The sequence below is a fragment of the Pristiophorus japonicus genome, chromosome 3, assembly GCF_044704955.1.
Source record: "Pristiophorus japonicus isolate sPriJap1 chromosome 3, sPriJap1.hap1, whole genome shotgun sequence".
Lineage (NCBI taxonomy): Eukaryota > Metazoa > Chordata > Chondrichthyes > Pristiophoridae > Pristiophorus > Pristiophorus japonicus.
Window position 1 is genome coordinate 153653155 of NC_091979.1, and position 16132 is coordinate 153669286.

The 16132-nt window shown below is 45.0% G+C and overlaps 1 protein-coding gene across 4 annotated transcripts in view; it reads left to right on the top strand.

The window, feature by feature from the left end:
- The window catches only part of plcl1 (phospholipase C like 1), a 506974-nt gene that overhangs the window by 39414 nt on the left and 451428 nt on the right, over positions 1 to 16132 (top strand). The window lies entirely within an intron of this gene.

Sequence of the window (16132 nt, forward strand, 5' to 3'; positions counted from 1 at the left end):
GAGAGACTACCTATGATGATGATGATTAACGTCCCAAGGTGCTTCACAGGAGTATTATGAGGCAAAAAATTTGACATCAAGCCAAGAAATTAGGGCAGGTGACCAAAAGCTTGGTCAAAGAGGTAGGTTTTAAGGAGCATCTTGAAGGAGGAAAGAGAGGCAGAGAGATTTAGGCAAGGAATTCCAGAGCTTAAGGCCTTGGCAACTGAAGGCACGGCTACCAATGGTTGAGCGATTATAATCGGGGATGGTCGAGGGCAGAATTAGAGGAGCGCAGACATCTCGGGACGTTGTGGGGCTGAAGGAGATTTCAAAGATAGGGAAGGGTGAGGTTATGGAGGCATTTGAAAACAAGGATGAGAATTTTGAAATCAAGGCGTTGCTTAACCAGGAGCCAATGTAGGTCAGCGAGCACAGGGGTGATGGGTGAGCAGGACTTGGTGCGAGTTAGGACATGGGCAGCCGAGTTTTGGATCACCTCTAGTTTACATAAGGTAGAATGTGGGAGGCCAGCCAGGAGTGCGTTGGAATAGTCAAGTCTAGAAGTAACAAAGGCGTGGATGAGGGTTTCAGCAGCGGAAGAGCTGAGGCAAGGGTGGAGGCGGACGATGTTATGGAGCTGGAAATAGGCAGTCTTAGTTATGCTGCGGATATGTGGTCGAAAGCTCAATTCAGGGTCAAATAGGACACCAAGGTTGCGAACAGTCGAGATCAGCCTCAGACAGAAGTTGGGAGAGGGATGGAGTCAGTGGCTAGGGAATGGAGTTTGTGGTGGGGACCGAAAATAATGGCTTCAGTCTTCCCAGTATTCAATCGGAGAAAATTTCTGGTCATCCAGAACTGGATGTCGGACAAGCAGTCTGACAATTTAGAGACTGTGGCGGGGTTGAGAGAAGTGATATTGAAGTAGAGCTGGGTGTCATCCGCGTATATGTGGAAATTGATGCTGTGTTTTCAGATGATGTCGCCAAGGGGCAACATGTATATAAGAAATAGGAAGAGGCCAAGGACAGATCCTTGGGGGACACTAGAGGTAACAATACGGAGCTGGGAAGAGAAGCCGTTGCAAGTGATTCTCTGGCTATGATTAGATAAATAAGAATGGAACCAGGTGACTGTCGTCCCACCCAGCTGGACGGCGGTGGAGAGGTGTTGGACCATGTCAAAGGCTGCAGACAAATCAAGAAGGACTGAGGAGGAATAGTTTGCCTTTTTCACAGTCACAAAGGATGCCATTTGTGACTTTGATGAGAGCCGTTTCGGTACTGTGGCAGGCGCAGAAACCGGATTGGAGGGATTCAAACATGGAATTGCGGGAAACATGGGCACGGATTTTGGAGGCGACAACATGTTCAAGGACTTTGGAGAGGAAAGGGAGGTTGGCGATGAGGCAGTAGTTTGCAAGGACGGAGGGATCGAAGGTTTTTTTTAAAGAGGGGTGATGATGGCCAATTTGAGGCAGGTGGGGACAGTACCTGAGGAAAGAGAACCGTTAACAATGTCAGCTAACATGGGAGCCAGAAAAATAAGTTGGGTAGTCAGCAGTTTGGTGGGAATAGGATCAAGGGAGCAGGAAGTGGGTCTCATGGACAGGATGAGCTCAGAGAGGTCACGAGGGGAGATCGGAGAGAAAGTGGAGAAAGATGTGAGGTCAGGGCAATGGCAGAGAGGAAGTTTGGCCTGGTGGGCTAGGGAAGGAACGGAAGAGGCAGAGGTGACCGAACAGATGGTCTCAATCTTAGAGACAAAGAAGTCTGTGAGCTCCTCACACTTATTGTCAGAGGTGAAGGTGGAGTCTGGGGAGAGGGGTTTAAAAAGACGGTTAGCAGTGGCGAATGGAAGCCAGGGATTATCTTTACTTTCCAAAATGATTCTGGAGTAGTGAGCAATTTGGCAGACGCGAGCAGGACCCGATAATGTTTTATATGGTCCAGCCAGATCTGAAGGTGAATGGCTAAACCAGTTGTCTGCCATGTCCATTCAAGCATGCATCTCTTGAACTTAAGGGACTGAAGATCAGGGCTGTACTGGAGGAATGTCCAGGGTAAAAGAGAATAATTATTTTAACAAGGACTAGGGCATCAACGGTGGTGGTGAGGGTGTGATTGAGCAAATTGGTTGCTGCAGAAATGTCATGGTGAATGGAGGGCCAAAGGCTGGACAGTTGGGGGTTGATAAGTGCAGATGTAAGAGAGTCAGGAGAGAGTTTTTTCCAGGGCAGCCACAGAACGAGGTAGGGGTGGTGGGGGGGGAGGCAGGGTGTGGGGTGGTGGAAGGGGGATGTAGGTGGAAACTGATACGAGGCAGTGGTAAGAGATGGCCTTATCTGCATCATTTGAATATGCCAACCCTAATATTGGTGGGCTTATTCAATATCCTCCATCATTTCCAGCAGAAAATCCCAGAAATGGTTGGTTCCCTGCCACATTCCTCATTTTCATTTGCCCAGATACTGCCTGAAAATGGGTGAAAATACATTGGAAAGTCTAGACTTCAGTTTCTGGGCTTGTTGTGAGGAACATCCATTTCTGCAAAGTACAGAGGCTGACTGGTGCTTGTGAAGCAACACCACAGCATGGAGTCAATATCTCCAGCACCCAATATGTCTTCCTTATTCCTCAACCGAGGATTCTCCTCTACCGTGGGTAACGTGGTTCTCAACCGTGTCCGTTCTATTTCCTGCACTTCTGCTCTCACCCCTCCCCCTCCCTCCCAGAACCACAATAAGGTGCACCTTGTCCATACCTTTCACCCCACCAGCCTCCACGTTCAACGGATCATCCCCCGCCATTTCCGCTACAGCATGATCCAACCACCAAACACATTTTCCCCTCCCCTTTCAACATTCCGAAAGGACCGCTCCTTCCGCGACACCCTGGTCCACTCCTCAATCACCCCGAACACTCCCTCCCCTTCCCATGGCACCTTCCTATGCAATTGCAGCAGATGCAATACCTGCCCTTTTACCTCCTCCCTTCCCACTGTCCAGGGCCCCAAACATTCCTTCCAGGTGAAACAGCGATTTACTTGTACTTCTTTCAATTTAGTATACTGTATTTATTGCTCACGATATGGTCTCCTCTACATTGGGGAGACCAAATGCAGATTCGGTGACCGCTTTGCAGAACACCTCCATCAGTCCGTAAGGGTGACCCCGAGCTTCTGGTCGCCTGTCACTTTAATTCTTCACTCTGATCTTTCCATCCTCGGCTTCTTGCACTGTTCCATAGAAGCTCAACATAGGCTCAGCATCTCATCTTTCGTTTAGGCACTTTACAGCCTTCTGGACTCAACATCGAGTTCAACAATTTCAGACCATAAACCCTGCCCCTATTTTTTCTCTTTTTTTCTCTCTTCCCCTGTTGATGATTGTGCCATTTCCATTTACACCTCATCTGGACTCATCTTTTGTTTCATAATTGCTTCTTTTGCCTTGCACCATCATCCCTTTCGTCTCTTAATCTCTTCTGCCTTCCATCCTATTCCAGACCTTCCCTTTTTTGTTCTTTCCTCCCCGCCCCTTTTCCCTGCCCCTACACTTTTTCCAGTTAATGTTAACTCTGTTTCTCTCTCCACAGATGCTGCCTGACCAGCTGAGTAATTCCAGCATTTTATGTTTTTATTTCAGATTTCCAGCATCCGCAATATTTTGCTTTTGTACTAGTTATTTTTAACTGCTTGATTGCAGTTATAATTTTACCACAGTGGTTTCTGGATATGTTTTTAAACACAATAGAGATTAGTTAATGTGTCTTTTAAATAAATCAGCTGCAAAAGAGTATGATTTTTATTATAAACATATGTAATTTAGAAGTGAATTCAAAATTTGCATTTAATTTTATTTTTTTCATTCTGAAAGCATGTCTGAGATTTAAATTGTATCTCTACATGGAAGTGCAACATTTTACCACTTGATGCCACTGCAGCTGGTAACTTATTAAGCTCAACCCTAATTATTAGCTGTGGACATACTAAACACATTATTTGACATTGATTGTATGCATGGAAACAATTTGTATAAGTATATTATAAAGTGGCCATCTCAGAGTTATCTGTTTTGTGATGGTTGGATCAGAACTGTACTTACCTTAGTTGGGTGAGTTTTGTTAGTTCTCAACTGTTAGATAATTTACTTTGTTTCATATTAAAGATGCTAAACAGACATAGTCAACGTATTTACTGAGGCGTACGAAAGCATGGGCCTTAAGCTAAACATCCGTAAGACAAAGGTCCTCCACCAGCCTGTCCTCGCCACACAGCACTGCGCCCCAGTCATCAAGATCCATGGTGGGCCCTGGACAACGTGGACCATTTCCCATACCTCGGGAGCCTCTTATCAACAAGAGCAGACATTGATGACAAGATTCAACACCGCTTCCAGTGCGCCAGTGCAACCTTCGGCTGCTTGAGGAAAAGAGTGTTCGAAGACCAGACCCTCAAATCTACCACCAAACTCATGGTCTACAGGACTGTAGTAATACCCACCCTCCTGTATGGCTCAGAGACATGGACCATGTACAGTAAACACCAAGTCGCTGGAGAAATACCACCAATGATGTCTCCGCAAGATCCTACAAATCCCCTGGGAGGACAGACACGCCAACATTAGCGTCCTCGACCAGGCCAACATCCCCAGCATTGAAGCACTGACCACACTTGATCAGCTCCGCTGGGCAGGCCACATTGTCCGCATGCCAGACACGAGACTCGCAAAGCAAGCGCTCTACTTGGAACTCCTTCAAGGCAAACGAGCAAAGGTGAGCAGAGGAAACATTATAAGAATACCCTCAAAGCCTCCCTGATAAAGTGCTGCATCCCCACCGACACCTGGGAGTCCCTGGCCAAAGACCGCCCTAAGTGGAGGAAGTGCATCCGGGAGGGCGCTGAGCACCTCAAGTGTCATCGACGAGAGCATGCAGAAATCAAGCGCAGGCAGCGGAAAGAGCGTGCGGCAAATCTGTCCCACCCTCCCTTGCCCTCAACAACTATCTGTCCCACCTGTGACAGGGACTGTGGCTCTCGTATTGGACTGTTCAGCCACCTAAAGGATTCATTTTAAGAGTGGAAGCAAGTCTTCCTCGATTCCGAGGGACTGGCTATGATGATGATTCTGCTAAACAGAAGAGGAACAGAGAAGGACAATATTCAACTCCCTCTAATTGGATTATGCCGCCGGCTGGATTATCATTGAGAAGTGCTAACAGTAGGTGTAAGGAAGTCCATACAAAATTACAATTTTTAATTTCCCTTGCAGTTTACAGCAGTTCTTTAAGTGCTACTATTGCAGAAATTATCCCATAATTATACAGCAGAATCAGACTTAACTGGAGTGGTTTTGAATTATCCACTTTCTGGTGTGCAACATAGCCATTACAAGTTCGTAGCAAACTGCTAAATTAGAACCAAACCAACAACCCTTGCTGGTTCTCAGTCTGTTTTATTAAAAGAAAGACTTGTATTTATATAGAGTCTTTCACAACCAAAGGACGTCCCAAAGCGCTTTACAGCCAATTAAGTACTTTTTGGCAGCAAATTTCACAGCAAACTCCCACAAACAGCAATATGATAATGACCAGATAATCTGTTTTAATGATTTTGATTGAGGGATAAATATTGACTAGGACACCAGGGATAACTCCCCTGCTCTTCTTCAAAATAGTCCCATAGGATCTTTTATATTCGCCTGAGAGCAGATGGGGTCTCGGTTTAATGTCTCATCTGAAAGACGGCACCTCTAACAGTGCAGCACTCCCTCAGTACTGCACTGGAGTGTCAGCCTAGATTTTTGTGCTCAAGTCCCTGCAGTGGAACTTGAACCCACAACCTTCTGACTCAGAGGCGAGAGTGCTACCAACTGATAGAGCCATGAGAAAATAGATACTGTGCCTTGGGCCCAAATAGTCACACAACTATCTTTGTTGCTCCAATAAATGGCCAACCATGTAATATCCAAATATTTGGCCCTATGGCTATCCAAAATAACATTTAATTCAGAATATGAAAGATAGATAAAATATATGCTGGTGGAGCCAGCCAGCTTGGTTTTGGCCATCTCGACACCAGCACTGATTCAAAGTACTTCATATTGTCCCATAGGCAATAATAATTATGGCCCTGAAATTATGCTGTGGGATAATAAACTTTAAAAAAATTCATTCAGGGGATGTGGGCATGGTTGGCAAAGCCAGCATTTATTGGCCATCCCTAATTGCCCTTGAGAAGATGGTGGTGAGCCACCTTCTTGACAACTGAGTGACTTGATAGGCCATTTCAGAGGGCAGTTAAAAGTCAACCACGTTGCTGTGGGTCTGATGTCACATATAGGCCAGACCGGGTAAGGCTGGCAGATTTCCTTCCCGAAAGGATATTAGTGAATCAGATGAGTTTTTACAACAATCTGGTAGTTTCATGGTCACCATTACTGATACTAGCTTTTTAATTCCAGATTTATTTAATTAACTGAATTTAAATTCCCCAGCTGCTGTGATGGGATTTGACATCTCCAGATCATTAGTCTAGGCCTCTGGATTATTAGTCCAGTAACATAACCACTATGCCACCATTCCCGCTCTCCTTACCACAGTCATCTGAAATTTCCCTCTCAGATATTTGAGCAGCAGCTTAACCCATTTATTTTAATTTTTACCAACTACTTAGCTTTGACCTACAATTCTTCATGACATCTCTGCAGCTACTGACTTATTAAATCACACTATCTCCATCACCTTTGATGCCCTTGTCTCCCCACTAAACTCATTGCACTCTCTCACGCGAGTCATTCCTCCTGGTACACCCCTCATCTCCGCTCCCTTAAATTCAAGGGACGCAGAGTTGAATGTCTTTGGCGGACAACTGGTCTGATCATCCATCACCAGATTTGGCTAGATCATATAAAGCACTACCGGGTCCTGCTCTCCATCACTAAAACCACCCACTATTCTAAGATCACCCAGGACGGCAGAAGTAACACCCAGGCTTCTCTTCACCTTTTCAAACCACCCTCCCCTGCCTCGTCCTGTCTCACCGCCTACAAAAAATGTGGCGAGCTCATGGACTTCTTTGTTAAAATGATTGACAACATCCATTCCGCTTTCAATGACCTTACTTCCTCTCCTTTTCCCTCTGCCCCAACCCTAAATTTGCAAATTTCTCTAATTTCTCTCCTATCTCCACTCTTGCCCCTTCAAAGCTCACCTTGTCAATAAGACTGACCTCCTACTTTCTCGACTCTATTCCTACTAAATTGCTGACAACTCAACTTTTCTTCCTGGCTCCCATGTTAGCGGATATTGTTAATGGTTCTCTCTCCCTCAGGTATTGTTCCCCTTTCCTTCAAATATGTTGTCCTCACCCTCTCCTCAAAAAAACAACCCTCTTGACCCCTCCGTTCTTGCAAACTATCGCCCGATTTCCAACCTCCCTTTCCTGTCGAAACATGTTGGAAAATGTGTTGTTGCCTCCCAAATCCATGCCCATATGTCCCAGAATTCCTTGTTGGAATCCCACCAATCAGAAACATAGAAAATAGGTGCAGGAGTACGCCATTCGGCCCTTCAAGCCTGCACCACCATAAGATCATGGCTGATCATTCCCTCAGTATCCTTTTCCTGCTTTCTCTCCATACCCCTTGATCCCTTTAGCCATAAGGGCCATATCTAACTCCCTCTTGAATATATCCAATGAACTGGCATCAACAACTCTCTGCGGCAGGGAATTCCACACGTTAACAACTCTCTGAGTGAAGAAGTTTCTCCTCATCTCAATCCTAAATGGCCTACCCCTTATCCCAAGACTCTGTCCCCTAGTTCTGGATTTCCCCAACATCGGGAACATTCTACCCGCATCTAACCTGTCCCGTCCCGTCAGAATCTTATATGTTTCTATTGAGATCACTTCGAAACTCCAATGTATAAAGGCCCAGTTGATCCAGTCTCTCCTCATATGTCAGTCCTGCCATCCCGGGAATCAATCTGGTGAACCTTCGCTGCACTCCCTCAATAGCAAGAACGTCCTTCCTCAGATTAGGAGACCAAAAATGAACACAATATTCCAGGTGAGGCCTCACCAAGGCCCTGTACATCTGCAGTAAGACCTTCCTGCTCCTATACTCAAATCCCCTTGCTATGAAGGCCAACATACCATTTGCCGCCTTCACCGCCTGCTGTACCTGTATGCCAACTTTCAATGACTGGTGAACCATGACACCCAGGTCTTGTTGCACCTCCCCTTTTCCTAATCTGCCGCCACTCAGACAATATTCTGTCTTCGCGTTTTTGCCCCCACAGTGGATAACCTCACATTTATCCACATTATACTGCATCTGCCATGCATTTGCCCACTCACCTAACCTGTCCAAGTCACCTAGCGTCCCCCTCACAGCTCACACCGCCACCCACTTTAGTGTCATCTGCAAACTTGGAGATATTACACTCAATTCCTTCATCCAAATCATTGATGTATATTGTAAAGAGCTGGGGTCCCAGCACTGAGCCCTGCGGCACCCCATTAGTCACTGCCTGCCATTCTGAAAAGGACCCGTTTATCCCGACTTTCTGCTTCCTGTCTGCCAACCAGTTCTCTATCCACGTCAGTATATTACCCCCAATACCATGTGCTTTGATTTTGCATACCAATCTCTTGTGTGGGATCTTGTCAAAAGCCTTTTGAAAGTCCAAATATACCACAGCCACTGGTTCTCCCGTGTCCATTCTGCTAGTTACATCCTCAAAAAATTCCAGAAGATTTGTCAAGCATGATTTCCCCTTCATAATTCCATGCTGACTTGAACCGATCCTGTCACTGCTTTCCAAATGCACTGCTATTTTATCCTTAATAATTGATTCAAACATTTTCCCCACTACTGATGTCAGGCTAACCGGTCTATAATTACCCGCTTTCTCCCTCCCTTTTTAAAAAGTGGTGTTATATTAGCTACCCTCCAGTCCATAGGAACTGATCCAGAGTCAATAGACTGTTGGAAAATGATCACCAATGCATCCACTATTTCTCGGGCCACTTCCTTATGTACTCTGGGATGCAGACTGTCAGGCCCCGGGGATTTATCGGCCTTCAATCCCATCAATTTCCCCAACACAATTTCCCGCCTAATAAGGATATCCTTCAGTTTCTGCTTCTCACTGGACCCTCGGTCTCCTAGTACTTCCGGAAGGTTATTTGTGTCTTCCTTCGTGAAGACAGAACCAAAGTATTTGTTCAATTGGTCTGCTATTTCTTTGTTCCCCATTATAAATTCACCTGAATCCGACTGCAAGGGACCTACGTTTGTCTTCACTAATCTTTTTCTCTTCACATATCTATAGAAGCTTTTGCAGTCAGTTTTTATGTTCCCGGCAAGCTTCTTCTCGTACTCTATTTTCCCCCTCTTAATTAAACCCTTTGTCGTCCTCTGCTGTATTCTAAATTTCTCCCAGTCCTCAGGTTTGTTGCTTTTTCTGGCCAATTTATATGGTTCTTCCTTGGATTTAACACTATCCTTAATTTCCCTTGTTAGCCACGATTGAGCCACCTTCCCCGTTTTATTTTTACTCCAGACAGGGATGTACAATTGCTGAAATTCATCCATGTGATCTTTAAATGTTTGCCATTGCCTATCCACCGTCAACCCTTTAAGTATCATTTGCCAGTCTATTCTAGCCAATTCACGCCTCAAACCATTAAAGTTACCTTTCCTTAAGTTCAGGACCCTAGTTTCTGAATTAACTGTGTCACTCTCCGTCTTAATAAAGAATTCGACCATGTTAGGGTCACTCTTCCCTAAGAGGCCTCGCACAACAAGATTGCTAATTAGTCCTTTCTCATTACACATCACCCAGTCTAGGATGGCCAGCTTCCGAGTTGGTTCCTCGACATATTGGTTTAGAAAACTGATAACTGCTGTACCCTTATTGCATGCATCCCTAATTTCTTGTTTGGTGCTGTCCCCAACCTTACTACTACTGTTTGGTGGTCTGTACACAACTCCCAGTAGCGTTTTCTGCCCCTTGGTATTCCGTAGCTCCACCCATACCGATTCCACATCATCCAAGCTAATGTCCTTTCTTACTATTGCATTAATTTCCTCTTTAACCAGCAATGCCATCCCGCCTCCCTTTCCTTTCTGTCTATTCTTCCTAAATGTTGAATACCCCTGGATGTTGAATTCCCAGCCTTGGTCACCCTGGAGCCATGACTCTGTGATGCCAATTACATCATACCCGTTAACTGATATCTGCGCAGTTAATTTGTCCACCTTATTCCGAATACTCCTCGCTTTGAGGCACAGAGCCTTCAGACTTGTTTTTCGAACACACTTTGCCCTTTTAGAATTTTGGTGTAATGTGGCCCTTTTTGCTTTTTGCCTTAGGTTTCTCTGCCCTCCACTTTTACTTTTCTTCTATCTTTTGCTTCTGCCCTTATTCTACTTCCCTCTGTCTCCCTGCATAGGTTCCCATCCCCCTACCATATTAGTTTAACTCCTCCCCAACAGCACCTGCAACACTCCCCCTAGGACATTGGTTCCGGTCCTGCCCAGGTGCAGACCGTCCAGTTTGCACTGGTCCCACCTCCTCCAGAACCGGTTCCAATGTCCCAGGAATGCGAATCCCTCCCTTCTGCACCACACCTCAAGCCACATATTCAGCTGAGCTATCCTGCGATTCCTACTCTGACTAGCACGTGGCACTGGTAGCAATCCTGAAATTACTACTTTTGAGGTCCTACTTTTTAATTTATCTCCTAGCTCCATAATTTTGTCTTGTAGGACCTCATCCCGTTTTTTGACTATATCGTTGGTACCTATATGCACCATGACAACTGGCTGTTCACCCTTTTCAGAATGCCCTGCACCCGCTCCAAGACATTCTTGACTCTTGCACCAGGAAGGCAACATACCATCTGGTGTCTCCGTTGCGGCCGCAGAAACGTCTATCTATTCCCCTTAGAATTGAATCCCCTATCACTATAGCTCTCCCACTCTTTTTCCTGCCCTCCTGTGCAGCAGAGCCACCCACGGTGCCATGAACTTGGCTGCTGCTGCCCTCCCCTGATGAGTCAACAGTACCCAAAGCGGTGTATCTGTTTTGCAGGGGGATGACCGCAGGGGACCTCTGCACTACCTTCCTTGCACTGCTCTTCCTGTTGGTCATCCATTCCCTATCTAGCTGTGTACCCTTCACCTGCGGTAAGACCAACAATGCGGTTCGTCAGGAGCTGCAGGCGAATGCACTTCCCACACACGTAGTCATCAGGGACACCGGAAGTGTCCCTGACTTCCCACATAGTTCAGGAGGAGCATAACACGTGTCCGAGCTCTCCTGACATAACTTAACCCTTAGATAAACTTAAATTGGTAACAACAATACTAAAGGTTACTTACTGATATCGAAAAGAAAGAAAAACTACTTGCCAGTCACTTACCCCCTTGGCTGTGACGTCACCTTTCGATTTCTTTCTACATTTTTGCCTTCTCTCCCCGCTGAAGCTGCACCGGCTGGCCTCTCCAACTGCCGCTGGCCTTTATAGACTTCTCCGACTCCCCGAACTCCCGCCTCTCCAACTGCCGCTGCCTCTTGACTGCCGCTGGCCTTTATAGGCCTCTCCGACTCCCCGAACTCCCACCTCTCCGACTGCCCAATTCCCGCCTCTCCGACTGCTTTCCAGGACTGGCTTCCATCCCTGCCACAGTACTGATACTGCTTTTACCATGGTCACAAATTACATCCTAATTGACTGCAACATAGGTAATCTACCCCTTTTTGTCCTTCTGAACCTGTCTGCCGTCTTTGATACAGTTGACCACAAAATTCTGCTCCAACGCCTCTCCACCGTTGTCCAGCTGGATGGTACTGCACTTGCCTGGGTTCATTCCTATCTTTCCAGCCGTAACCATAGAATCACCTACAGTTGCTTCTCTTCCCAATCCTGTACTGTCACCTCTGGTGTCCCCCAAAGATCTATCCTTGACCCTCTCCTATTTCTCATTTACATGCAGCCCCTCGGTGACATCATCCGGCAACACAATGTGAGTGTTCACCTGTGTGCTGACGATACCCAGCTCTACCTCTACTCACCATCTCTATACTAATAGACTGCTTGTCCGACATCCAGCATTGGATGAATAAAAATTTCCTCCAATTAAATATCGAGAAGACCGAAGCCATTTTCTTTGGTTCTTGCCACGAACTCCATTCCCTTTCCACTTATTTGGTCTCCCCAGCTACTCTCTGAGGCTGACCAAGTTTGTTTGCAACCTTGGTGTCATATTTGATCATAAATTGAGCTTCCTATCTCATATCTGTTTTATTACTAAGCCGCTCATTTCCACCTACGTAATATCGACCGTCTCCACCCTTACCTCAACTTATCTGCTGCCGAAACCCTCATTGATGCCCTTATCATGTATAGACTTGACTATTCCAATGGAGTTCTGGCCGGCCTCCTTAGTTCTCCCCTCCATAAACTTGAGGCATCAAAAAATGATTAAGAGAGGGAAGATAGATTATGAAAGTAAACTAGCCCGAAATATAAAAACAGATAGTAAGAGTTTCTACAGGTACATAAAAAGAAAAAGAGTGGCTAAAGTAAATGTTGGTCCGCTGGTGGATGAGACTGGGGAATTAATAATGGAGATCAGGGAAATAGCAGAGACGTTTAACAAATATTTTTTAACGGTCTTCACGGTAGAAGACACTAAAAACATCCCAACAGTGGATAATCAAGGGGCTATAGGGAGGGAGGAACTTAGTACAATCATTATCACTAATGAAGTAGTACTAGGTAAAATAATGGGACTAAAGGCGGACAAGTTCCCTGGACCTGATGCCTTACATCCTAGTGTCTTAAGAGAAGTGGCTGCAGAGATAGTGGATGCATTGGTTGCAATTACCAAAATTCCCTGGATTCTGGGGCTGTCCCAGCAGATTGGAAAACCACAAATGTAACGCCCCTATTTTAAAAAAGAAGGCAGATAAAAAGCAGGAAACTATAGACTGTTGTTGGGAAAATACTGGAGTCCATTATTAAGGAAGCAGTAGCAGGATATTTGGAAAGGCATGATTCAATCAAGCAGAGTCAGCATGGTTTTATTGAAAGGGAAATCATGTTTGACAAATTTGCTGGAGTTCTTTGAGGATGTAACGAGCAGGGTGGATAAGGGGGAACCAGTGGATGTGGTGTATTTGGATTTCCAGAAGGCATTCGATAAGGTGCCACATGAGGTTACTGCACAAAATAAAAGCTCACGGGGTTGAGGGTAATATATTAGCATGGATAGAGGATTGGCTAACAACAGAAAACAGAGAGTCGGGTTAAATGGGTCATTTTCCAGTTGGCAAACAGTGACTAGTGGGATGCCGCAGGGATCAGTGTTGGGTCCTCAACTATTTACAATCTATATTAACAACTTGGATGAAGGGACCGAGTGTAATGTTACCAAGTTTGCTGATGATACAAAGATGGGTGGGAAAGCAAATTGTGAGGACACAAAAAATCTGTAAAGGGATATAGACAGGCTAAATGAGTGGGCAAAAATTTGGCAGCTGGAATATAATGTGGAAAAATGTGAGGTTATGCACTTTGGCAGAAATAATAGAAAAGCAAATTATAAGTTAAGTGGAGAAAAATTGCAAAGTGCTGCAGTACAGAGAGACCTGGGGGCCCTTGTGCATGAAACACAAAAAGTTAGTATGCAGGCACAGCAAGTAATCAGGAAGGCAAATGGAATGTTGGCCTTTATTGCAAGGGGAATAGAGTATAAAAGCAGAGAAGTCTTGCTGCAACTGTACAGGGTATTGGTGAGGCCACACCTGGAGTACTGCTTACAGTTTTGGTCTCCGTATTTAAGGAAGGATATACTTGCATTGGGGGCTGTTCAGAGAAGGTTCACTCGGTTGATTCCGGAGATGGAGATAGGTTGAGTAGGTTGGGCCTATACACATTGGAGTTAAGAAGAATGAGAGGTGATCTTATTGAAACTTATAAGATAATGAGGGGGCTCAACTAGGTGGATGCAAAAAGAATATTTCCACTCATAGGGGAAACTAAAACTAGGGGTCATAGTCTTAGAATAAGGGGTCACCCATTTAAAACTGAGAGGAGGAGAAATTTCTTCTCTCAGAGGGTTGTAAATCTATGAAATTCTCTGCCCCAGAGAGCTGTGGAGGATGGGTCATTGAATATATTTAAGGCGGATATAGACAGATTTTTGAGTGATAAGGGAGTGAAGGGTTATGGGGAGCGGGCAGGGAAGTGGAACTGAGTCCATGATCAGATCAACCATGATCTTATTGAATGGCGGAGCAGACTCGAGGGGCCAAATGGCCGAATCCTGCTCCTATTTCTTATGTTCTTATGAGGTCATCCAAAACTTTGCTGCCCGTGTGCTAACTCTCATCAAGTCCCACTCACCCATCTCCCTGTGCTTGCTGAACTACATTGTCTCTTAGTTAAGCATCATCACGATTTTTAAAATTCTCATCTTTGTTTTCAAATCCCTCCATGGCCTCGCTCCTCCTTATCTCTGTAATCTCCTCCAGCCCTATAATCCCCCTAGATTGTTGCGCTTTGCCTATTCTGGGCTTTTGAACATCCCCGATTTGAAATACTCCACCATTGGTGGTCGTACCTTCAGCTGCCTAGGTCCTAAGCTCTGGAATTCCCTCCCTAAATCTCTCCACCTCTCCACGTCTCTTTCCTCCTTTAAGACGCTCCTTAAAACCTACCTCTTCGACTAAGCTTTTGGTCATCTGCCCTAACATCTCCTTATATGGCTCGGTGTCAAATTTTTTTTGATAACACAGCTGTGAAGCGCCTTAGAACGTTTTATTATGTTAAAGGTGTTATATAAGTTGTTGTATTTTAATCAGGTTACAATAGCAGAAAGAGGAATTTCAGACAGGCACTGTAAGTGTCAGATTTGTTCGGGCTCATTCCCGATTAGGCATTTCTGGCTTGGAATGGCTCTCTCGGGATGAGCTGGTCGAGAACTTGCATGCCCGTACCCTCTGATTTTTCATGAATTTAAATTAATAGAAGGAAAACAACACAGACCAGCGCTCCTACACGAGCCATTCCTCAATGGCAGCGCCTAATTGGACATATTTTGCAGCATAATTTCAAGATGTATTTTGTTTGTTTAACCATACTTTTTCTTCACTACTCCTATAAGTTTCTGACTTTCTCTCCTTACCGAACTTCTTAAAGGAGTTTGTTTCCACAGGTGCCAGAAGCCATCCAGTATTAAATAGCCATTCACTTCTAACAAGGGTAACTGGATAGTGATTGACAGATGGGCAGTGGTCAATTCTTTTCCTTCCCAGGTTGGAGAAGTGCTATTGTGGCTGAGATTGGTTAACTCAGTACACTTACCTCAAATTATTTTTTAAAAACCAGTTCAAATGCATTGCCCATACTGTTAGTTTTAAACAGTATATATGTTTGGGTCACACCAACCAGCTGTATAAGTGAGGGATTAGAGGTCAACAGTGTAGATTGAGACCATATCTAATTGTATGCCATCGTTGTATAAAACGTTTTTTCACCAATTTTTTCCTTTCCTTTCCTGAAGGGGGTGACTTGTGCTAGGATACAGTTCCACAGGTATTGGTAGCCCTTGTTCAAATGGCTGTTACTTGTTTGTGGCAATTAACAATTTGACTGTCGGGTGGAGGGACCATCATAGCCAATCATATCCTGACCAAATTACATGCATACATTTTCCAGCAGGGGTCACTGGGAAGCTATCAAAAGCAGAAAGCCTGTCTGTCTTCCCCTATCCTACCAACATTTTTAGTATTCCCTAGATTTAGGAACATTTTGTTCAATTGCATGGTTAGAGGAGTTTTTTCAACATTTCATGTTGCAAATTATGGCAAGTATCAAGACCTGATGGAACAAGTATCTGTGAGGGATGGAATGTGAATAATGATGATTAGGGCATCAATCTGTCATGGATAGTTTGTATAATAGAAACATAGAAAATAGGTACAGGAGTCGGTCATTCGGCCCTTCGAGCCTGCACCACCATTCAATAAGATCATAGCTGATCATTCACCTCAGTACCCCTTTCCTGCTTTCTCTCCATACCCCTTGATCCCTTTAGCCGCATAATGTAATTCTGTAGTCTGTTTGTCCCTAC